Source organism: Festucalex cinctus, chromosome 14 (assembly GCF_051991245.1).
Source record: "Festucalex cinctus isolate MCC-2025b chromosome 14, RoL_Fcin_1.0, whole genome shotgun sequence".
In the NCBI taxonomy this organism is placed as follows: Eukaryota; Metazoa; Chordata; class Actinopteri; order Syngnathiformes; family Syngnathidae; genus Festucalex; species Festucalex cinctus.
The window spans coordinates 10,720,004-10,744,498 of NC_135424.1; the positions used below are offsets into that span (position 1 = coordinate 10,720,004).

The 24,495-nt window shown below is 40.9% G+C and overlaps 1 long non-coding RNA gene across 1 annotated transcript in view; it reads right to left on the bottom strand.

Annotated features, from left to right (window-relative positions):
* Nucleotides 1-23,989, bottom strand: part of LOC144001276 (uncharacterized) — a 150,832-nt gene extending 126,843 nt beyond the window's left edge. Inside the window, exon 1 of the long non-coding RNA XR_013278424.1 lies at nt 23,870-23,989. This is a non-coding gene — a long non-coding RNA (uncharacterized LOC144001276). The remainder of the gene's footprint in view (nt 1-23,869) is intronic.
* Nucleotides 23,990-24,495: the final 506 nt, after the last annotated feature.

A 24,495-nucleotide genomic window follows, 5' to 3' on the forward strand; every position in this document is an offset into this window, starting at 1 on the left:
TCAGACCCTCCCCAAAGTCTTTCTATGTGCTCTCGCCCAAGACAGCTTACACAGTGCCCCCCCAAAACCCACTCCAGCTGTGTATGAACGACGCTCACTTGATCCGCAGGCCTATGCCAGGTTTGAACAAGCCGTGTGCCAGTCTAGACGACCCATCCCCCTTGCCGCCGCTTGTTCATCAGATGCTGATGAAACTTGAGGCTAGCGAGCCTCGTCTCTCTACCCAAGTCACAAGGCTCTCAGCTGAGTCAGTCTTAGCCCCTCGGTCTGCCACCCAGACTGTGGCGGTCTGAGCCCAACAACTAACAAAGCCAGCACAGCTTTTCTTGACTTTGCTTTTTCGAAATGTTGATCCAAGCTCATGATGAAAAGAGAGTGATGCACTATGGGGAAACCTCGTAAGACATCGACTGATCGGACAGAACAAATGTACTACTCATATTGGAGAACATTCAATGATGGAAAACTTTGACATAACATCAATATAGTTTCCCTAATGAATGTAAGAACTTTCCATGACAATGTGACACAGCTTTCAGGCATGTAATAAAATGCAGTCAATGCTTAAGTAGTTTTCTGTCAGATCATAACAAACATCACATATTGAACCAAACAAAGCCAAAGAAGACGATTAAAATTTAGTTTTAAAGGGATACTTGACTCATTGAGATATTTTCAACAGTAAGAAGATATTTGTCTGTAATTAATATGATAAGCACATTTTTTTTCATGAACAATTAATGCCTTTTAAAACTTTTTTTGCCACTTGCTGTTGACTGAAGATGACATCACCTGTGCTGAGGAAACAGATAATGACCAATCATGGCTCAGCTTGCTCATCAACCCAGAAAACAGGTGAGCCGTGATTGGTCGTTATCTTTTTCCTCAGCACAGATGATGTCATCTTTAGTTGACAATAAGTGGATTTTTTTTTTTTAAATGTACTATTTGTACATAAAAAAATAATGAAGTTATCAAATTATTTCTGGACAAAATATTAACTTTTTACTACTGAAAATGGCTCAATGAGTCAAGTCTACCCTTTAAATTGTATGCCCAAAGTGACTATATTTTTCTATTTAGTAGATGGATTGATTTAATTGATTTTAGTTGTTTTGTTTACATATAAAATGCATTGTGTGTAGTCATTCGAGGTGTAACCAAAAACGGTTGAACTGGGAAATCTTTTTTATTATTATTATTATTATTTATTTAAACAGACAGTGTGTAGAATTTTTCAATGTTCATTAATTTTAAAAACCCACTACTAATTTCAATAATATGCAAAAAAAACAAAAAAAAAAAAAAAAAATACCGCTATCACATCAACGTGGCTGATATGCTTCTCACCATCTTTCCCAATACCGAAAGCAAAAAAAAACAAAAAAAACTTCACGAACGTAGTAATTGGCGGTAGGCTTGCGAAGAGTGTACAAAGCAATAATCAGAGCAAAGGGTTGCTGTTTTGAAGAAACTAGAATCGAAAACGTTTTCAATTATTTCACCTTTTTTTTTTTAAGTACATAACTCCGCATGTGTTCATTCTTAGTTTTGAGGCCTTCAGTGAGAATCTACAATGTAAATAGTCATGAGAATAAAACAAATACATTGAATGGGATGCATGTGGCCAAACTTTTGGCCTGTACTGTACGTATCGAATTGGCTTTTTTGGTGGGGGAGAGGTATACCTTAGAAGGAAATGGCACTTTTGCAGTACTGAAAAATCATTAAAATGTATGTAAAATGACCACAAAAAAAAAAAAAAAAGTTATTGTATAATACCCACTTGAATTGAGGCCTACCATATTGAATCGACTCTGGATCCCACTGAATTGAATCGCTCCATTTTCAAACCGTGCTTCAATCGTTTGACACGCGTTTTGTATCTAGAAAACTAGAATTAAAATTAGACAGCCTCTAGTTAATTACTTTAATATTTTAAGAGTCCACCACAATTAAAAATATCACTAACATTTAAATAAGTAAATCACTTTTTGCTCCATCTTTGCACATACCTACACACCGACATAGTTTGTTTTTTAAATATATAACCACAGATTGGTGCTACATGTCCCCCCCCCACTATCAAATTGTACCCATTGAGTCAATAGACTCTGTACCATACATCAGCATCCTAACAGGGCTTTGCAAATCCCATCAAACTGGTCATTCATGCCAGGATTCTTTGCGATGCACTTTCTCTTTGAATGTCACTGGGCTCTTTTGTCCATTTGCCCAAACCCCTAAAAAACGAGCACTCTCCCACAGTTCACCCACATCTGACATGGCTGACCTTTGTGTCAACCTCCTTGCACCCGAGCCCGTGACCTCTTTGCCAAACTGTGGGGTCGAGCTACCATTTCTCCACGACCACGGCATCATGGGAAACACAGTGAGCAGAGAAAGAGACAGAGGGGTGGGGTCACATCCCCAATCAGTGATGTAAAACAGAGCCATTGTCAGTGAGGCAGAGGAAGAAAAAAAATGATTAATGCAACAGAGTGTTTGTTTGAGAGATGAAAGGGGAGAGAAGGGGAGGAGAAAGAGCAGTGAGAGAGAGGAGGAGAGCGAGCGAGGGGCAAGAGAAGAATGAGGGCATGAGAAGTTTTTGTGACGCGTTACAGAGTCTGTTCAATGTCTAGCAGAGGAAATCTCGTGTGTGTGCGTGCGTGTGTGTTGGCGGTGGGGGCACTGAATGAGGGACAGGAACTGATGAAGTGTAGCTGGAGTGTGTGTTGAAAGAGGGGGTGCTGGAAATATGTTATGTAACCTCCTCTCAGGGGAAAAAAGTGAGGCGAGGGTCAGTGAGGGAGGAGAGGAGAAGAAAAGAGGAATGTCACACGTAAGGGGAAAAAAAAATCAGAGTTATGATCTCTATCCTTACCTATTTCAAGACATTAGCAAATGCACTACTCTTATTGCTTCTTGTATAAACACAATCCATGTTATACCATGTATAACTTGTACTTTAATTGGGTCTTATCCATCAATCAAACACTTTCAATCCAAAGAGTAAAACGTATAAAATAGGCAATTAACAGGCATATTACGTATGTATTATTAGGGATGTTCCATATCACTTTTTTTCAGACAGATACCATGAGTAGGCTTCTCTACTCTTGAGTAGTCACTAAGACCGACACCAAGTACCAATACCACATATAAAATACAATCTTTAAAAAGATGATTTTAAAGATGCATTTGAAAGAAAATGCACTATATAGAAACAAGACGTATACCCGTGAACCCCCTCTCAATCTACACCTCTGAGCTTCTGTTAATGTGTGGTGGTGATTTTTTCATAAACCCCCACACCCCCAGCCTGTATTTTGCCATTTAGTGTTTGTTTTGTCAACAGTGGGACGTTTCTGTGGACAGACAGTTGTTTACCACTCCAGCCAATCGCAGAGCGGGGGGTGGTGGGGGGCGTGTCACTCACTGGGGCCGGGCGGTTTTGTCGGCTGCATGACGTCACTTCCGCGGCATCTTGACAGCATGCACAGATTTTTTTATTTTTTTTTTCCATACAAGAAGCTTGTGTGAGCGAGTGATTTTTTATTTTTTATTTTTTAATCTGTGCGTGCCTAGGTGTGATTGTGAGTGTGAGTATGAGTGGTTGTTCGTCTCTGTGTGCCCTGCGATTGGCTGGCAACCAGTTCAGGGTGTACCCCGCCTACTGCCCGAAGCCAGCTGGGATAAGCTCCAGCACCCCCGCGACCCTTGTGAGGAATAAGCGGTCAAGAAAATGGATGGATGGATTCCTTCTACTGTATTGCATCATTTATTATCTCTTGTGCAGATGGAAATCCTACTAGGCCGACAAAATGGCAGGCTTTTAAACTGTCTCAAAAATTGGACTAAAATAATTAAAAACACATACTTCCTGTTAATAAATATTTGCATCAGATATTATTGTTGTTGAAGTATAATTTGCCTCTGTATAGGATCTATAAGCAGACATGAGTGAATGTGCATCACTCATCTTTCATTAAGAGAAGCTGAAGTTGAATGTGAAGTAGTCAACAAAACACAACCATGAGCATGTAACATGAAAAAACGTGCCTGCTTGTCAGATTATTTTAGCATATGGAAAAATGTGCACACAAAAAAATGGTGGTTGGCCATCTGCCTCAAACGGTTTGGCAGGTTTGACACAACACAGGAGAAAGAGGGGTGCGAGGGAACATTTTGATAACAGTGACTAACATATTTTAACCAACACTGATGTAAACATGTTTCCCATTAAATAATCATTAGTTAGCTAACAGCTTGGCAGTGACTGGAATGGATTAATTCCCACCTTGTCACGTCTATGTTATATGACTTTGTCTGACTCAACTCCGATCTCATAAACTGTCAGCATATGAAATTACTCAGGATTTTCTCGAAGACCCGCATGGTGGAACGTACTATTTGGCCACGGACTGTACAGGCGCTGCCAAACCAAGCCATTGGGATCCAGACGTCTTTGCTCTGAATGAGCTCTTGTGTGCCGCATTTTGACACTCTTTTATGATGTGGATGTGTAGAAAGTGCTATGAAGAAATGAATCAAACTCCAGGGGCCAGAGGGGAGGGTGGTGGGGCTTTGATTACAGCTAAACCACGGCTTGTATTGAATAACTGCTCTTGGGTGGTGTCGCATAATTGAGGGATGTGTAATGTACTGTTTCATCCCTCAGGGGTGATTGAAAAATACATTGTAACGAAGAAACACCATTATATAATTATGGTTACATTATATCATCTTGCAATTTTGTTTTTCTCTTTGTAATCCAGGACAAAAACTCGTACTTTATTGTCATGTTTAAGATGTTTCAAGCACACATTGTGAATCAATAACGTGAGCATTATGCTCACAAAGAACAAAGTGGCCTTTTTCATGGTTCTGCTGGCTGAATAATAACGAATAAGGCTGCATATGTGTCTCAATTGGCATTTCATTATTCTGTGCTGTTCATTCGATAGACAACCGACACCGTCATTTTTGGCAAGTCCCATAGCGTATCATGTGTAAAAATAAATAAGTAAATAAATAAATTTCTATTTTCCTAGTCTCTGATGTTTACTGTAGCGTGCCGCAAGTGAGTCGTTCGGTTAGTGCATTTCTAATCAGTCTGGCGACCGGTGGTTGCGTTATTAGCTAATGCGAAATGCTATCTTGGTTGACACTTCAACATTGCTAGCTAAACAAGTCAAGGTTTTTGCTTGGTCCTGGTAGCTATTGGAAGGTCCCACATTGTAATATTCAAAACGTGCCACCAGAAACTCTTAGTTTGCGTTCAATCTGACCACAGTATTAGGCTAGTGGGACTACATTTCCCATGATTCTTAGCAGAAAGTTGTTCTAGTTCTGGTATGACCAAAACACATGCTTGCTAGTAATTAGATGTGAATGAGAAGAACTCAAACGTGAATATGAAAGTAAATAGGAAGGAATTTAACAGTTAAATTCCTTTGTTGTCCTCATGAATCGCTACGGCAACTGTGTGATTTACATACACATGACCCAAACAATTTGATGTGTTAAGCTATAGGCTGTGCACACACCTTTTTAGGGTGGGAGCTTTGCAGGTCTGCAGTGAGGAATACAAGTTCCTGTGAGTTCTGTGATTCATTCTATGGCGAAACATCGACTTTAGAGCAACATTTCAAATGAAGTTAGTCATATTTACCCTCAGATTGAATATTATAGGTGGCTCTGCAGATATTTGGGGGGGATAGAATGGACACACGAAAACCATTAAAATCTCAGTTCAAACACAAATATCCTTCCTTCCTTCCTTTGCCCCCTCATGCCTTAAGGTGAAATTCTAAAAAAGCAAAAGTTGTAACAGGGCTTTGCTAAGCGGTCAGCTTGGATTCATTAAAAGAGGCGGGGAGAGGGAGTGGGGTCCCATCAGTCTCTGTATGCTGGAACATGACAAGGGAGGAGAGTCTGGCTGTGAGTGTGTGTGAAGGCTGGACGTTTTCTTGCTGAGCTGAGCTTCACGGCCCATAATTAATGGTTTCTGATGGAGGTGGAGTTGGACAATAGGAGCTTTTCAGCAGGACCGAGGGGCCCTCATCCTGGACCCATACTGGCCCTGTCCTGTAGGCATATTGTTGCTCTGCTCTAACTTTTGCCAGCTGGGCCATGTGGAAAACTCCAAAACAAAAGTGTCCAGAGACACTAACTACCTCCACTGGTGTCAGTGCAGTTGTACATGCACAAAACCACCTTATTTATATTTTGGGTTCTTTGAGGTGGTAATCGTGACCTCAAAGATCATATCCTGTTGTTGTTTTTTTCTCTCTCTCTCGCTCTCTCTAACTAGCACACATCTCTCAGTTAAACCTAATACATTCACAGTTTACTAATGGTGTATGTGATCTGGTGTCTTCCTTTATTTTTATTTTTTTAACTCCTTGTGCGTGGCTATGATCTTGACCCTACTATTCTAAATGTACAGTGATTAAGCTTGCATGCAATTTTTATAAAGTGCACGTAACAAACACTTGGGGTCAGTATTGAGTAAAGTATCCGATTGTGCTGCCAGCCGTCATCAACTCATGACTCAGGATCCCGCAGCCCTGTTTTCTGTGTAGCGTGTGTAATGATGGCTTATTATGTAATCAACACATATTTTATCCTTTTTGATTCCATTTGTATTGTGGGTTTAATGATTCTTTATGGCTCCTTCCCCAAACCCTGTTAACTGTTAATGTAGCTATGTACCACAAAAACAACTCATCAACTAAACTGATGTGAATTTATGCCTTGCATGCGGGTGAGGCAGTCGTAGCAACACAAATTCATGTTCAAACCTTTGTATTTAAAATGAGCATTTTATTATTCCTATAATGCAGGTCTGCTGTCATGGAGGAGACATTCAGATGTAAGATATTCGCGATGGGGCAATTTGGAGTGTAGTCAAAAGTATCGATCCACTATTTCATATCCTCCTTATCATGTTCAGTGTCACAGGGACCTGATGCCTATCCCATTTGATTTTGGGCACACCGGTGGACTACACTACATCCTGGACTATCGATCACAGGGCACATAGAATAAAGACTATATTACCAAATAAAAATAAGTCATATAGTGCGCATTCACAGTAGACACCATTCACACATGTCAGGGAAGCTGAAACATACTCAATGCAACATGCTAACTTGAAAATAAAGTTGACCAAATACAGTAATACATTGATGGCAATGTAAATAGCCTTAGTAGACTTTTACTTTAAAGTTGGCCCAGGCCCACGTAGTGACGTGATGGCTAAATTGACTTCCCTTTTAGCCATTGAGGCTTTCTATATCATAGTTTTGATCAACATTGTAGTTGCGACCAACATCAGCACAGCGCCATCCCAAACTCATATTCAATCTGTTTAGGACCCTAAGTAACCATTAATTAATTTTGCCGTCATTGTATGATACAGTAGAAGTCTCCGACGTAAATTGTTAGCAGCTAGCTGTTAGCATTACCTACGAGTGGGCTGCTGGTAGCAGTGACTGACAGCTGGTATCTGGCTTTAATTCTTTTTCAATATTCTGGACCAGGGCTACTTTGTAATTCACTCTCCATGTTTAAAGGAAGGGAATGTGCCCTAAATTGTATTTTGAGGTCCTTTCATTATTATTAGAACAAATAAATCAATAAAATCAGATAGAACTTCTTCATTTATTTTATAAAACACTTTTGGCCATTAAAAAAACAACAACATTCAAATCAAAATGTCAAACAGCTGTTTTTAGGAACACAACTTTAAGCCATTCATACTTGGTTATTTTAAACATGGACCATGTTTGAAATAAGAATGCTTCTGCCTCATATTGCACATAAAGTTGTGTTCCTAAATCCAAAAGGGCTACGGTATATTAGATATTTTTAATTTATTTATTTATTTAAATAGGAAAAAGTTTTACAAAATAAATGAAGACAAAAAATATTATGATCCAATCCATGAGTGAAATCCGTAGTCCGAACCGTGACTTTTGTGATCCGTTGCACCATTAACTGGGACACATACCAGTATCGGGTATCATAAAAAATTAGTTTTTGTTTTCCACAGGATGCATCCATTTTGTGTTTGAGGCTATGTTATGAGCATTGATCAAGAGCGTTCACACTGTGACATTGTCAATAATCTTGGATGCATCAGACAGAAATTACTATGGTGACAGGGGAAATAGGGTGGGACCCAGAGCCCCTTAATCTGCCCTCTGCAAATGTTAATCCCATTACTGTGCAAAGGCGAAAGAGCCCCAGGATGCTTGAGCACAGTGGCCACAGCCCAGTGACAAAGCTCACTGTTGGCCTCTGAAGTGGGAGTTGATCTCCTGAGATGCGTTTTCCTGGAGGTTTAACAGTAGCAGCAGTCGTCACAGGATGCGTTTATCACATTGAGACTGATATTTTTTTTCCCAAAGAGAACTCCGAGTGGTTACATGCTACCATGTGCTTTGTTGAACAACTCTCTATTTTAAGATTGCTTTATATTTTAGCACAGTGACACTCAATTAAAGAAAAACTACATTTGTTGAGCAGCTGTCGTTAATAACACAAGCATAAATTCTAATTGGTCACGTTCAGTTGACTAGTTGACAGTCACAGTACATCAGATTGGCTATTTCATCCTCTTTTCAACTGTAGAAGAATAACTACGGTAATAAATGTTTATTATTTTAGGTCATTTTAGGAACATGAGCAATGTCTAATACTTTGGGAAATAGTTATATCAATGACAACTGTCAGTGATGTTTTCCTCTTGTTGAGTAATACGGCCTGTGCGCCTGAAGGTGAATGCGTGTGTGCGTGTGCATTTGTGTGTACATTATCTGCAGCCACATGCCTGACTGCCCCTTATGTGAAGATGCGTTGGCCGATCTGCCAAAGGGGAAGGCATGCTCTGTGTGGTGGCATGCCTCAACATGTGTTTGTGTTTTAACAATCTGAACCACTGGTTGAATGTTCATCAACAGGTACGAGCCTGTGAGGGATGAGGGTGGAAGTGAGGCTGAGTGTTTTGAATACAATGATTTGAATCATTAGCCTCAGCAAAAATTTCAAACAAACAGTAAAACCAAACATTAAATAACTTCTTCATATTAATGTGTTAATCTCAGTTAAAAGCAGACATACACTTGTACGACAACTCTCCTGGAGCTGTACTTTTTGCAGCCAGAGCTAAGTTATGTAGAGAAAATATATATAAATGCTGCATATGACCATGTTGTGTGTGCGTGCACGTGTGTGGAAAAACTCACACCAAAATAGTATTGCGCATCAGACAAGGCTGTTTACACAAGCCTTTACGGACTTTTGTAGCCCCGACACAAAGGTCAGGGTTTCTTTACCAATGTGATCCAAAAATTGTTAACAATAAATCCTGATATGGTTCAGGAATAAAATGCTGTCCATACATTGCCCCACTGTACATAACTAAAAGGCTTAAGCCTTTTAATTGGCTTTAATTTATTATTATTATGATTATTATGATTATTATTATTACTATTATTATTACTATTATTATTATTATTATTATTATTATTATTATTTTATATTAATTGTTTTTGTTTTAATTGGCTTATCTATTTTCCACGCAGTGGTGGGCAAACTCGGTCCTCGAGGGCCACAGTCCTGCAGGTTTTAGATGTTTCCCTTCTCCAACACAGTTAATATATGATCAGCTAATCAGCAATCTCTGCATCAGCCTGATAACGATCCTGTTGATTGGAATCAGCTTGTGTTGGAAGAGGGAAACCTACAAAACCTGCAGGACTCCGGCCCTCGAGGCCCACCTCTGTTCTACAGTCATTATAGTGAGTGTCCATTTTACAGTTTAACCCTTGAATCATATAGTAACTTGTGAAAAACTAACCAGCTATTCTGTGAAATGGTGAATTTCAACTCTTCCCTAAACAAAATGTCAATTTATGTTGAGCGATTATGATTTTATAGCACTTTTTATTAATATTTTAGTACTGGATCGGCCATTTTGTGGTGTTGACTTATTTTGGAGAACATGTAGCCTATGCACTTGTGAGTTTTTTTTTTTTTTTTGTCTCCCCCACTTTTCGGCCAAAATCAGCATGAATATAGAGGAAAGCTGTTGGCTTTGGAGTGTCTGGTGAAGTTAGTGTTTTGTTCTTCACATAATTATCTTTCCATGTGTCCTTTCGGTGGCCCGTGTGCACTCCCAGTGAGCATAATGCAACCCTCACGCTCTCCCTGTGCATTTGTCTGCATGCCTCTAATTGTCTGTCCTGTCTGTCCACATTAGCAGCCTGTTTGTTCCATGGGCCTAAAAGTTGTCCTGGGCCCCCGCATAGCAGAAGCCCAACCAAGAGTTGGGGGATACGATACGGTCGGCCCAAACAAGGGCCGGTGGTTGTTCGTGCTGACCTCGTAGATGTCTATGCGTGTGCATGCGTGTGTGTATGTGTAAGAGGGGGTCTTGCCATGGTGCCTGGCCCTAATGGGATCAGAGGGGAGTGGCAGCATAAGGGGGTTAAGGTCAAGCTGAGGTGCTGCCAACTCTGGTTAACCACGAGCGTACCCGACTCCAGCAGGGACAATTGCTCTCTCACGCCATCGCTCCCACTCTTCTGTTATCCCACTTTCTCTGTCTGACCCCCACCCCCACACGTCCATCGCCAACTCATTCGCCTGCCATTTTTTGGCTCTTTGTCCTTTGTCCCCTCCCAGCACACCTCGAGGACATTTCTTTCGCTAATCCATGATACAGCAACTACAAAATCAGCATACCCCCCCCATATAATATGACTATGAAAATACTAACAAAACAATTGAATCAGTTTTTCTATGTCCTAATATTTTTGTCCAACATGGTGCACATATTGATGACTACATTTTACTTTTACTTGGTAATATTATTTTGAAGTGACGCAACTCTTGAGTACAATTTTTGGCTACCTTACCCACCTCTGGGGGTTTATGACATGCATCTGTTGTAATCAGTCATCACGTATTCACGGAAGCCTCTGCAGGAAACATCATGCATCTCAACACAAGACTTTTACAAGCTGCAGCCTTTACACTTGCGTCAACACGGCAGCAAAAGAGGCAGCGAGAGAGTTGCAGGTTGTGTGTTGACGAGGATGCCACAGCAAAGAGATAAACAGCTCTTATCTGTGGCTACGTGTGTACTGCAGTGCTGGCTGAGAAACCGCAGTGTACGTAAGAAAGCAGCCAGCACGCATGGGGTACGAATGTGCTGATGTCAGGGAGTTGAGCGACGATTAGCAACACGTACACGCAAATGAGGAAATAGAATATTGCACTTATCATAAGTAAGGGCTTGCATGTTTATATAGAACTTTCTTTTTTCGTTTACAGTCTTTCTAGTGAGTGACTAGACTGTAGTCACTTAAAATGTTTGTCTTGAGCAGGGGGAGGTGTCAATTACTGAATTAATCGATGCAATTATCGATAGGTCAAAAAGATTTGTTTGTGACAGCCATAATTTCCATGTTGTACATCTGTTGTACTAATGCTGCCAACATACTGTACAAGCTTTTCATGATACCAGCGTCGCTCTGCCATTTTTTTTGCTTTGACTTTCAGGAGAAATTTGCAATATTAATTAGTGTTGTTCCGATACCGATACTGAGGTGCCGATACTGCATTAAAACAGTGGTATCGGTATCGGTGAGTACTCACAAGTAACATGCCGATACCATTAATTCCAACGCTAATATAGGATTTTGGATGCAGCATCTCGTGTCTTGCTTGTGCACGACATTCACTGATATGTGACATGCTGACTGCATGCCGATCTAAGATATCCTATTGGCCCTTGAATGTTCTGAACCAATAGCAGGACAGCTTTTTCATGTTGAGGAAAAAAAAACGTTAAGTATCGGTATGGTATTGGGATCGGCCGATACTGCAAAGCTGGGTATCGGTATCGGTATCGGGGGCCAAAAACACATCGGAACAACACTAATATTAATGTTAGCTGTAGCAGCAAAAATAAACTCAACTTCACAACAGTTTGGAAGATAGTGAATAATTCTTCAAAAAGAGCATTATAGCCGTTTACTGCCACTCCTTGTTAAAGATTAGTGTCAAAATAAATGTAAAACAATGAGCATTATGCTTTGTATATTAAAAAAACCAAAACTATGAAAGTCTGCTAGCTTAATGCTAACACACAATAGAAAAGGCCGTCCTTGTGTTATAACACTTAAAGCAACGACTATTTGAACACAAACAGCAGCAACACATGTAGACAGACAATATAAGAATACTCACATGCATATAATGTACTCTTTATCCTCTGGGATAAACAACTAATACTGCAACTAACATGTCTGTATCATACTGCCCCCTGGTGGCCAAGGCAGAACGGAATACAGATATTTCCATTCATTTCAATCAGGAAAGATGATTTCCAAACAAGTCATACAAGTTGTACGAATGTAACTCATATGTCAGGGCATTTTACGTTGTCAACAAAGTCTAAGCAGAAATATAACATATTTACAAAATACAGATAAATAAGCCAAATATATTCAAACGTGTAGGCCATTCAGTGAAAAATGCCTAAACGTTGTTTGAGCAGGCACCCCGTTCATGAAGGTTATGCACAGAATAGTGTCAATAGTTGCATTGTGCCTGCGTGTGAATTCTGCTTATGTCACAACTTTCCTCATGTCCCATCTGTACAGTCCATGAATGAGTCACTCCGCTCCGTTCAGTACAGCCTGTGCTCATTCAAAACAATGTCTTACTCATGCATCCATTGATGGTCTTTTTTGGCACATCAGCAGCACAAAGGGAGTGTCCAATGAATGCCGGGCAGCTCCAGATCATCACTGTGTTTTCACAGGGAGTGAAGGGATACTTGATAAAGAGTTTGATGTGGGGAAGCACATTCTGTATGTGTTTACTCACACTGAGCTGGTCCATGACTTGCTGGATGGTGCATTAGCTCGACTCAATCAGACATGCAAATGTACGAAGCTGATACATTACTTAACTTAGTCGGAATTCAACAAAAACAAATTTGCGTGCATGCTTATTTTACGTGATCTTTCAGTGGTATTTTCCGTTGCAGGCTCAGGAAGTGTATGTGGTGGTGTGCGGTTTTGTATGTGATGTGGTATCAGCACAATATTTGCAGGGAGAAGCGCAATTCATACGCAGGTTTGTAAATGTTTTGTTGTGAACACAACGCTCCACACCTGTGTGTACTGTACGCGGCTGTGTTCATGTATGTAGAACTGATGTGGTTTTAGCTTCCAGTCAGTACGCTCTGAATTTGTCGGATATCAGCCCACATCGATAAGATTTTCTAGAATCGGTATTTCTTTCTAAAGTCCTTCCTTACTTTGTTTTTATTTACGGTCTTTTCTGTTTGGATTATTCTGTTTTCTGTGTTGTCATGCAGCACAGTTGTGCATGTCTTGCAAAGCCACGATTATGCTGCACGCAAACCAACAATGAAACCTTACAAGAAGAGGTTCTTGATTTCCTCCAGTGTCTACGTGTATTTATTATGACTACAGGTGTTCATTATGCAAGACTTCAAGGTTCCCGTATGTTTCTAGAGAGTGTTTAACTGCAACTTTGAATATCTCGTTGAACAACTTTAGTTACTGTAATTTATCATTTACAGTAAGGTAAGAATAGTATTTTTAGTTTGCACTTACATTATTAAATCTATAAATAAACGTGAGTTGAGTATCACTCTCCTAAATAACAATGCACATAGACTCACAATTTCCATAAATCATTTTCAGGAATTGTAGGTGAGTGGTTATTATGTGTACTATTACTATCTACTGATGACAATCACATGTTAATGAGCTCTGTTCATGCTTAAAGTTAATGCGATAAACATCTTAAAGCAACACTAAGGAACTTTCAATTATGTCGATTCTGGCGGTTCCATATGGACAAAAGCGGTAATATAATGCCTGAAGGAAGACCACATTTCCCATGAGGACAAGCGCATTGCATCATTTTTGAGCTCACGCCAGCGAATGGGAGGCGGGCCAATGTGACTGTCCTTTTATCCGGGGAGCTTCCCTTTTTCTTTTTTCCGGTCGGCGGACAAGGCTTTCAGTCGCCATAAAAAATAAAAATCAAATCAAATGTGAATGATTCCAGGATAATCGGAATGTTAGTCCAGATTCTAATCGATTCTCACCACCACCACCACCAAGATATAAAATGGGGTTGCCAGATTGGGGGGCCCCAAGGGGCCGCGGCCCTAAACTGCCGCTTAGTCTGTTCATAGGCTGGGCCGGCCCTGAACATGAATAGGATAGGTAGGGGAGAAGAGTAGAGGGAGGAAGGGCGAGAAGAAAGAAGTTACACAACAAAAGAGATGAACAGGGGGTCCAGAGATGAGGATAAGAACGGGTGGAGGGGGTCCCCTAACAGTCTTTACGAAGGCTGTTTCCCCTCACCCGGGCTTTGATGTGCAGCGGTACACCCAGATCTTGTCAGGTGCACTGATGGGGAAAAGTGTGTGTGGGTGTGTGGGTGTCAATGTGAATAGTCGGGGGTAGGCATAAAAAAAGCGAACTTGATGAGCTTCGGAAGTGCGGCTAAAAAGAAGCACAGCTGGACTGATGGGAATGATGAGGGCCTCCTCCTCTTATACGCAACCTAAAAGGACACACGTGCACAAAAACACACAGAGAAAGTCTCTACCCCCCCATCTACATACTGCACACATGCACATCTCTCTGTCTCTAGCAAGTTGGTGAAGTTTTGGTAGATATTTTTTCTCTGTCTTCGTAACTTGGACACCCTAGTGCACTTTTCCAAGTCAGAGGTTGGAAAACTCCAGACTTCCCACTTTACTGGAATGCGGCATTTTCTGCTCCGGAATGATTGTGATTTTTCCTCCCCGGTCTGCTCGGAAAATGTTTGGGGACTGTTCATCATTTATAATTGCAAATCCTTATTGTGTGTGATGAACTCAAAGTTTAGCTGAAGCACAAACTGTATGATTGTGAGCTAATTGGGGAGCAACTTGAAGCTTGAGCTGTTGCCAGACACAAATAGAAGAGCAACTGGTTGTGCCGAGTGTTTTGTATAATGTGTCCCCAAAGTTAAGTGTTTGCAGCCGCAAGATAGTTATCTGGTATGCTAACAGCTAGCCTAGCCACTTCTTTTACTTGTTCTACTACTCTCTTTTTCTTTTCAGGTACTTTGTATGCCCAGTCGTACCACGCTGCCTCTCACGAGTCAGTGTTGGAACTACAACATACGTCACGATTGGAACATCATTTTGTATGTGACTATTATTGGCCTCTCGAGTATAGATAGTATTTATATGACGTCGACGAACCACGCCGATCGACCCACATTGTGTGCCGTTAATGGTTGCAGGTAATATTGATGCAAACAAACAAACTGAGTGTCCAGAGAAGAAACACATGGATTGCAAGGATAAATCAAAAATGTTTCCAATCAATAAAGTCTACCAAAGTGTGTTCAGACCATTTTGTTTAAGGTAAGCATTATTGGAATATTGTTCAAATGCATTTCAGCGTTATACGATCATGATATAATGTATTCGACCCGCTCTGGATAAAACTAGATTGAATGGTCAAACGTTTTTGCTTTTAAGATTTCTCAAAATTTTCCTTTCCCAGCAGCCCAAAAGTTGTAATTGTAGTCAAAGTGTATGAAAATAAGTGATGAGTGAACAATGTTGTTGAGTTAAACAACATGCTAGTGCTCGTAGCTAGAGCGGTCGGGGCACTTGTCTCAAAAACTGAGATTCTTCACCTCTAATTCACAAATGATTTATATAAATACACATAGCAACCAACAAAAAATCTAAAGTACACCATAATGTGACCCTACAACAGCACATAGTTGAGCAGAAGACACAACAACATTCATGTTTTGTAGGGTGACCAAACGTCCTCTTTTGGCAGGGCATTTGGGAGGACAGACCGCTCTTTTCTGCCCTATACGCGTGTTCTGGGGGTTTCATAAATTAATGAAAATGCACAATGTAATTGACATTGCACGACTAGTGGCGTCTCTGGCATGAAAAGTTGAGTGGGACACAACAGTGGGCACTTTTCATCCACAGGCAGCAAAGCCTACATAATAAATTCTAATTCAATTCAATAAGTAGCCTACCATTTAAACACAGTCTTACAAATTAAGGCTATGAATAAAACCTTTGAATGGTTCAACTTCAAAATTAAAATGCTACTCACCAATGCTTTTCAATCTTAACTTTATTTCCAATTGGCCAGATTTTATTTGCTGCTTCAAATTCAGCACATGGAAATGTTTTTGCTGAAATTACTGAAACGTGCGCTGTTCCACAAGCTGTGCTATAAGGTGGTCACTTGAAAAATCTCGCCTCCACTTGAGCCACAAGCTTCCTTCATAAGTGCTTCAGCGTTGCCTCGCTCTCTTGAGAGATAACGTAATCAACGAATCTACTTACTGTTTGTTTGCTGTTACATATAATCTTTTTGCTCCAGATGAAAACCAATCTAGCATACTGCTGTATACTGCGGCTGCCGTCCGCATTAGTTCTGTATTTTAATTGGATGATGGGCCTAGTTAATGTGGCCCCATAGCTGCTGGGGTCGAGCAGAGAAAGCAGAGTAAACTTTCCAAAATGATGCTGAGAAGAGTCCACATTGTTATTGACAGTGGTGGAAGTCCGCAGCTGATTAGCTGCTAACAATTAGCTACTCAGTGTAAGGTTTAGTAAGTGCCAATCTCAAGATAAGGTCCCTTTTTTGTCAATCCATAACTGAGTCAGAAACATAATAAAAAGGTCTGTGAACATTCAACTCACACTCACAAATCTTTTTCTATCTTTTTTGCATTCTTGTCTCATGTACAGACATGCCACTGAATTCACACTAAAGCCTCCCGGCTTCCTTGAGCTGCCGTGCTCCAAGTTTGCCATCATTGACACAAAACAGTAACCGTCTTCTCAACAATACTGAAAATGAGGGCTTGTTTTTTGGAAAAAAAAACAACTATGGAAGGAGTGATAGAGCATCATCTCCTTTATTTGTACAGGTGTCAGGGTTTTAGTCTTGGTGTCAAGCATCAAAACAAACCTGTTTTTGACTGCTTGAAAATGATTTTCACTCGCTATCTCTATAACAAAAAAACTTTTGGCCAGGTCTCGGGACTGGCATATAAACCCAGACAGATGCCCACTGCTCAGAGCCAGACTGCACCCTTAAGGCTAGCCCACCTTTCACTCATTATAATAGGTGGCAGTGTGAAAGTCCAATGGCACTAACAGCAGCCTTTTGGCGGGTAGCAAGCCTGGACGAAGAGTGTTGACGGGGAGGGAGCGTTATAAAATGAAAGGCTGACATCGTAAAGCACAGCCTGAACAAGAACACAGAAGGAAGGCAGAGAATCACCAAAACAAGTTACTCAAGTCTTTCACGCATACACACTCATCAGCCCGCCAGCCCCCAACATTTACATTAGAAGAGGAAGGACACAGTGGGCCTGTGGAGGAATAGAGGGATGGGAGGAGAGGTTGGACACACTATTGGGAGGTTGTAAACACTGTAAGACAGTATCTCCATGGAAGCCTGCACACTACTCTGTGGCATGTCACCCCTTCCATCCACTGCCAGCTCCCTCTGCCTTTCCAAAGACAAGTGCCTTGACCGCTAGGCCCCAAATCGGCCCCTCGCCTCGCCCGCCAGCCTGGCTGCCCAGCACAGCAGATGTGCATGGAGGAGTGCGTGACCTTGGATGACTGAATCTACTCAGCTTTATAGGCAATGGCAGTGAGGCCTTGACAGAGGGTTAATGTGACCCAAGGATTCTCTTTGTTCAGTTTCATCTTCTGTACTTTTTTAGTATGTGGGCTGATAGTTCATTAATGATCCTAAATAAGCTTTATGCAGATGATCCATGATATTCAGAATAATAAGCCATATATTGTCAGCACTCGACAAGCCACGTCTATCAGATTATTTTGTGTAAAACATTAGATACAGCATTACATGCACAAACTGCAGATTCAGTTGCGTTGCAGTTTTGTCAAAAACAACTATTTACAGTGTTATTTACTGAAATGAAGCGATCCTTTTAATTAAGACAACAAACGGTTAATGTTGGTGTAATCATGTCAAAATAATCATCCGTGATATGATGCATTTGTCATGAAGCTGAAGTTCCACCGACCTACATTCACCCAATCACAGATGCCAGAAGCAGCCACGTTTTATGAATGAATTTGGAAGTAGGTCCCATGTTGACACGTTGAACTTTTGCCAAACAAGTAAATAAAGCGCTCGGCAGTCAGAGTGGCTCATAAGAAAAGGAGAAATTATTTTTTTAAAAATGACTAAAAGAAATGTGTAGCAAATTAGCCATTTAAATGACAATGTAACATCCCACTTCATGATTTATTAATTAATTAATTTATTTATTTATTTACTTATTTTTACTAAAAGAAGACAAATTTCCCTGGATCAGTATGGCAAAATCAACCAATGAATTAGTTAGAAAAGAAACAGACATTAAAAAAAGCCAAAAAACAAAACAAAAAAACAACCAAAACCCACTAGAATCAGATTTTGCCCATGTTATTATGGAAGAAGACTTCAATAGAGGAGTTCTATTCCCAGAGATCACTTCCGTATTTTATCTCTTTAATAGCATATTCTCATGTAAAACGTAGGCAGTATTGTGACCCGTTTGGGGCTTTTTGATGGTTCTGACCAAGCCATTTCAAAATAAGATACTGCCTACGAGAACTACACACTGTTTAAAAAAAAAAAAGAGAAATATAACTTTGGAAGTTGGAATGGATTCATTGCCGTTCCATTCATTTCAATGGGAAACATTACTCCGGTTTTGGAATGTTTCCAGTTATGAACTGGCGCATACGACCAATTAAGTTCGGAACTTGAGGTTCCTCTGTGTACGACTGTGGTGTGTTTTATATAGAACAATGTTCAAAAGCAATTGTGGTTTGTGATCTAGCAGTTGTTTTTACCATGACCAAACAATATCTAATCTTAAAAGAAAAAAACACACCTGATTGTTGACAAGTTGCAATGGAAAGGTTTACAGGTAAGGACTCCACTCTGAATGGACAATGTCAGGATGGAACCAGGTGTATTGAAAAGATATTCTGGGCTGAAAAAGAGCATCTTTTGAGATAACTTTGCTTTTTCATGTCAATACTGTTGTATTCAATTACTCCCCCAAAAGGCATAAAACAGCACTGTCCCTTCCCATATACGTATTGTGGCTTGGCCCCCTCCCTGTTGTTTCTTATCTGCTCTTATCTCACTTGGCGGGAAAGGAACATGGGATTTAGTTGCTGGTAAATGTGGATGCCCTGTAAACCAGATTCCCATTCAGCACTTTTGTGTATAGGCCTTTCATTGGAAGCTCATTTGTTAGTCCTCTCACCTCCAGTACAGTAAATGCCACTTTAGTCGTAGGATATAATACGCAGAAGGATCAGAACAGAGGGACTGAGAGTAAAAGGGTAGTCCGGGGGGTGCAAAAACGGCCTTCAGGGTCTGTGGGGAGCACAAGAACAGACAGCGATAGAAGATTGAATGCTTAGAGAGTGCTAAAGAGGAGGATCGAGCATGTAAAGAGCTGAAGCGGGTAGCGGCTGCCAGGCGCTGAGGAATTCATGCTCGATTTGTCCTTGTTTGTTGCCGCTTCCTAATAAAAGGGACTTGAAGGGGCTGAACTGGGCTGGGAGCAAGCAACAGATTGCAGATGCCCCTTTTGGAGAGAGCTCCTTGTGCAAAAGCAGGTTCTCCTCTCGGAGTCCTGAACCACCCTTGAGAGAAAAGAGCCCTTCTCTACTGTAAAGGACATTGTGGAGCTTGTCAATGGCTCTCGGCTGGGGCACATGGAAAACACAAGGAGGCCCAGTGTTCAGCAGCGTAGCTCCTTCTATTGAGGCCAGAACTGTAATGGGGGCCCCAGGGGCTCTGCGGGGAGTTTTGAGGGCAATGTTTCAATGGAGCCCGAGTCCTTTTAACTCCTACATTGTGAGACTCTCTCTCACTCATTCCTCCAGATTGGGAGAGGGAAATTCCTCTGCAGATCAAACAGAACGTCTTCATTTCCAGATGAACTTAAGACACAGTTTGAGACATGGAGGAGGCATTGTTAGAGAAGAAAGGCAGGGGTTGTGATGGCGTGTGCGTGTACTCTCCACTTATGATTGGTCGGCAATTTGCCCATCTCAGGTGAGATTAAAGCCAATCATTGCTTATTAAAGCAGCTGTCAATCAGCGCAGTGGACCTCTGGATTCAGGTCAACTTCCAGCTGTGTGTATACTCTGTGTGCTGATTCTGTATGACGATGTTAGATGAGGTCAGTCATGAGTTGTTAGATTTGACTTTTTCCGTGAAATCATTACTCGAAAGCATATTTAACCTTTTTCCGAGGAGTATAATCACTCGTGGCAACTGAATAGACACACGTACACGCAAAGCAAGCTTTGCAGACATTCAGGACTTCTTCAAAAGACGAACTTTACACAGTCACCATGACCGCTGCAGAATGCTGGAGAAAATGCTGCCGATAAACAAAGTGCCGTCCAATGGAGCGAGTGACTGGAGGTTATCCCCAAACTTCAATCTGCACTCTTGGAATAATTATTATTTGTTACTTTTTACCTTTTAAATAATGAGCAAGACAAATAAATTGCAGCTAATATTGCGATTCAACCAGCAAAAAGGTGAACTTTTACTTATTTATAAAGTTAGCAACTTAATAAATACATCAAATTTGTTTTTGTTATTTATTGTATACGTGGAACACACAACGAGACCAGAAACAACGACAATGTATCAAGAATCAAGAGACGTGGAGCTAACTTGGGCTGTGGAGGTGCACAGAGGAACAGAAGAATCATCCGGCGAAAACACACTTCTCTGCCAGATTTATATAGATGGCGAATGGATCAGATTGGCTGTGGCCAGACATGTGGGTAACCCTGATAGGTCGCTGAAAACAGGACTGACATGGATTTCTCTGATTGGCTTCTGACCAGATAAAGAGATTAACGATTCCTGACATCACATAGCTTCTGACTTCACATAGCTTCTGACCAGTTGAAACTAGTTGTTGGTTACATGCTGATTGCATCAGTACAAATCAGATACTTGCCCCAAACAAAACAGTCATGACAAAATTACTTGGTGGTTTCCCATCCTGACATAAAATGCATTAAGGATTCCAACTGTCATCTTTAATTTCCCTCAAACAATGAACAAACAGGAAAAATATTTAATGCACAACAAAGTTATGTGTGTGTGCGTATCCATAGAGATGAGCAAAAGTGTGCATGTGTGTTTCAGAAAGATGAGAGCGCAACCTCTCACCGCTGGTTCCTCCAATTGTTAGTTGGACAGGAAAATGATGCTCCAATTGCATGGAAATGAAAACTAGACAAAAAAAATACCGATGATAGAAGAAGTGGCAGGTCACCCCAAGGAGAAAGTAGTGCAAAGGTGAGGGTCATGACACGACACACAGAGCCGTGAACAAAAAAACGGCACTCAGCTGTGCGTACGCGTGTGTGTGTGTGTTGCGTGCGTGGCTGCGTGTGTCCAACTCTGTACTCTGGGAAGAGAGTTCCCATAATGACGCACTCGTACACCTGCTCCTGCAAAGCACGTGTAAAGCAAGCTTAAGATAAGTGGGTTTTTTTTGTTGTTTTTTTCCGAATTCTTACTCACCATCGATGACCTTCCATCATTTGTTTCATGACATTTCTTAGATGTAACTAACTTCAGAAATAGTTGCATAAAATATTATACCTTTATGAAAATAACACTCAGTTTTGACACTATGAGAGAATCGTTAATTTAAAGTCCCTGTAGGTTCTTGAAATTTGACACACCACAAGTGTTGGTCACAACCCGGACAAATTTGAATCTTTTAAAAATTACCACAGCCCACTCAAATATCAAACGAATACGATCATACCTTTCTTACTTAGGGATACATTTATTTGACAATAAATTTGCTTAAAACCTCTAGTGTTCCTGTTTTCCACACAGCAACAATGAGGCACTCTAATGTGGCCATGCCCGCGTAAAGCTGCCACATTAGATCCTCCCCCCAACTATCGAAACGCAAGATGCATTTTTGGAGTGTAGGTTGTTGTAATTGTATCGCTCAGACGGTGTCAATTATAAACAACACAGTTATTGTCTGTAATGGCTGAATGATTGATACGGCTCTTGCCTTCAATATCATTATATTGTGCAGTTGGTCATGATGTTGTGACTGGTCCATGTACACAGTATGTACTTGTAAGAACATCATGACATGAATGTGGGTCTCCATAACAACAAGCTAGTTCTGTGACGGTGATGAGCAACTTGCTGATAAAGTTTTAAAGCAGTCAAGATGGATAAACACATTTTAACATCCTATAAATTCCTTCTGACTAAAGACCCCATTATTTGTGTTCACTATAAAGATGAGAGAACACATGAAAACAGTTGTGACTCTTGTATGGACAGGAGTGGTGTCTAAAAGCAAAACAAGTTTAGGGGAGAGCGAGATTGGGTCACTCGGGATTTGCCAGAAGAAACCTCTCCAAATTCTGTTCATAATACTTCAAACATTCGCAATGGTAAAATTGACGTTTTTAGTCTTGGCATCACCACCACAACGCATTCAGCCAAACATTGTTGCCCGATTAGAAAACGCACGCAATGTGCACCCAAACAGGCTGATTTCTGCCACTTGTCCATTCAGTAGATGATGTTGATGTGATTGCTCTTGTTGTGGTTGCCTACAAGTTGTCATGGTGATGCTTAATGGTAACAAGTTCAGATTGGTTCTCTGAACATGCATTTCATTAGGCTTGCGCTCACAGACTTTGTTGTAGCCTGCCAGGCGGCCGGATCATGACAAATGAAGTTGTGAGTCAGAGATTACAAAAGGAATACACACAGATAATAAGTGTTTATGTAAACGTTGCGGTTTAGACCCGGTGCCAAACCACTTATCCAGTTTCCTGGGCAGTCTTTTCCAGTAGTATGAATAATGCCTGACTCATGTGTTATGTTTATATTGTTTGGAGCTCAGATTTTAATGTAGGTCTTTGCAGTTGAAACAAACACAAACTTTTGGTTATCTTACATAAAAGATTGCACGTGAGAATATTTGTATGTATTTATATATTTGCAAAATATTCCTTATTATTAGGCAAACAATGCGTATTGAAGTCTGTCTCTATGATGGTGGTGTATTGATAGTGGTACTGTATCATAACAGACAAAAATACATGCAATATTGGATACTTTGTCTGCCATATAGGTTGGACTGCTCACTGGATAGGCCAGTTTTACTTCCTGAAAATCAACCTACTTTCCTTGAGCAAGGCACCTAAACCCCAAATGCCCCAGAGCATAACACAGCATGAACAGGAATGTCTATCCTCAGCGTGTAAGCACAATTTCCCACTTTGAACCAATTAAAGGCTTGAAAACAGCTTAAATGCGTCTGTCTTCGGATGACAAATGATAGGAGGACAATAGCAAATCACAAGTCCATCGCAACCTAAATTGTCAGGGTTGAGTCACAGCCTAAACAAAAAGCAAAGCAAAACAATGGGAGCTCTATTTGTGGCCTTGAGACAGGTTTAACAGTGACAACACATGCCGCACTGCAATCACCTGGTTCCTTGCGGCACGCTATTTATCTATGGAACACCCTGTTCGTTGAACATGATTCCTCTGCGCGACTATGCATATGAGAGAGAGAGAGAGAGAGAGAGAGAGAGAGAGAGAGAGAGAGAGAGAGAGAGAGAGAGAGAGAGAGAGAGAGAGAGAGAGAGAGAGAGAGAGAGAGAGAGAGAGAGAGAGATTCTGTGTTGCACTTGCCAGCACTTACCTGCGAGGATGTGTCACAGTATGTGGGTCATGTCTGACAGCTTCTAATCCCCTGTGATGAAGACTTGTTTGTTCAGCCAGCAGGTTCTCACCACCGCATTACATAAGAGCCAAATGGAGGCCGGGGAAAGGCAAACACTGGTGAGGACAAACCAAGGCAAAGATGAGTTGAGAAAGAGAGAGATTGGTTTGTGCTTGTCAACATTATTTCCAAAGTTATACAATTACGAAGGACTGTCTTGGCACCTAAAAGTTGTGAGTGTGCGTGCGTGTTCAGAAAAGTGGCACCAAAAGTTGGACTAAGAGCTATTGTGCATCTGGTGATTGACATCAACAGGGAATTACATTTTTGTACAGGGGGAACTTCAGTCAAGTCAAGGGAAACGTATTGCGTAGCCCGTTATCACAAAAGAGTCCAAAAGAGCTTCACAACCCCACAGATGACAAATATTAACTCATTCACTCTCAGCCATATTCACAAAAGTAGTCCCGTTCTCTCCCGGCTGTTTTACTGGATTTTGACTGATTTTGCAAGGCCCACAGAATATTGTGTTCTATTGCTATAAAAGCATGGAACCTATCAAAATAAAGATTAAAGTATCTTCTTTCATCAGGAAAAAAAAGTAT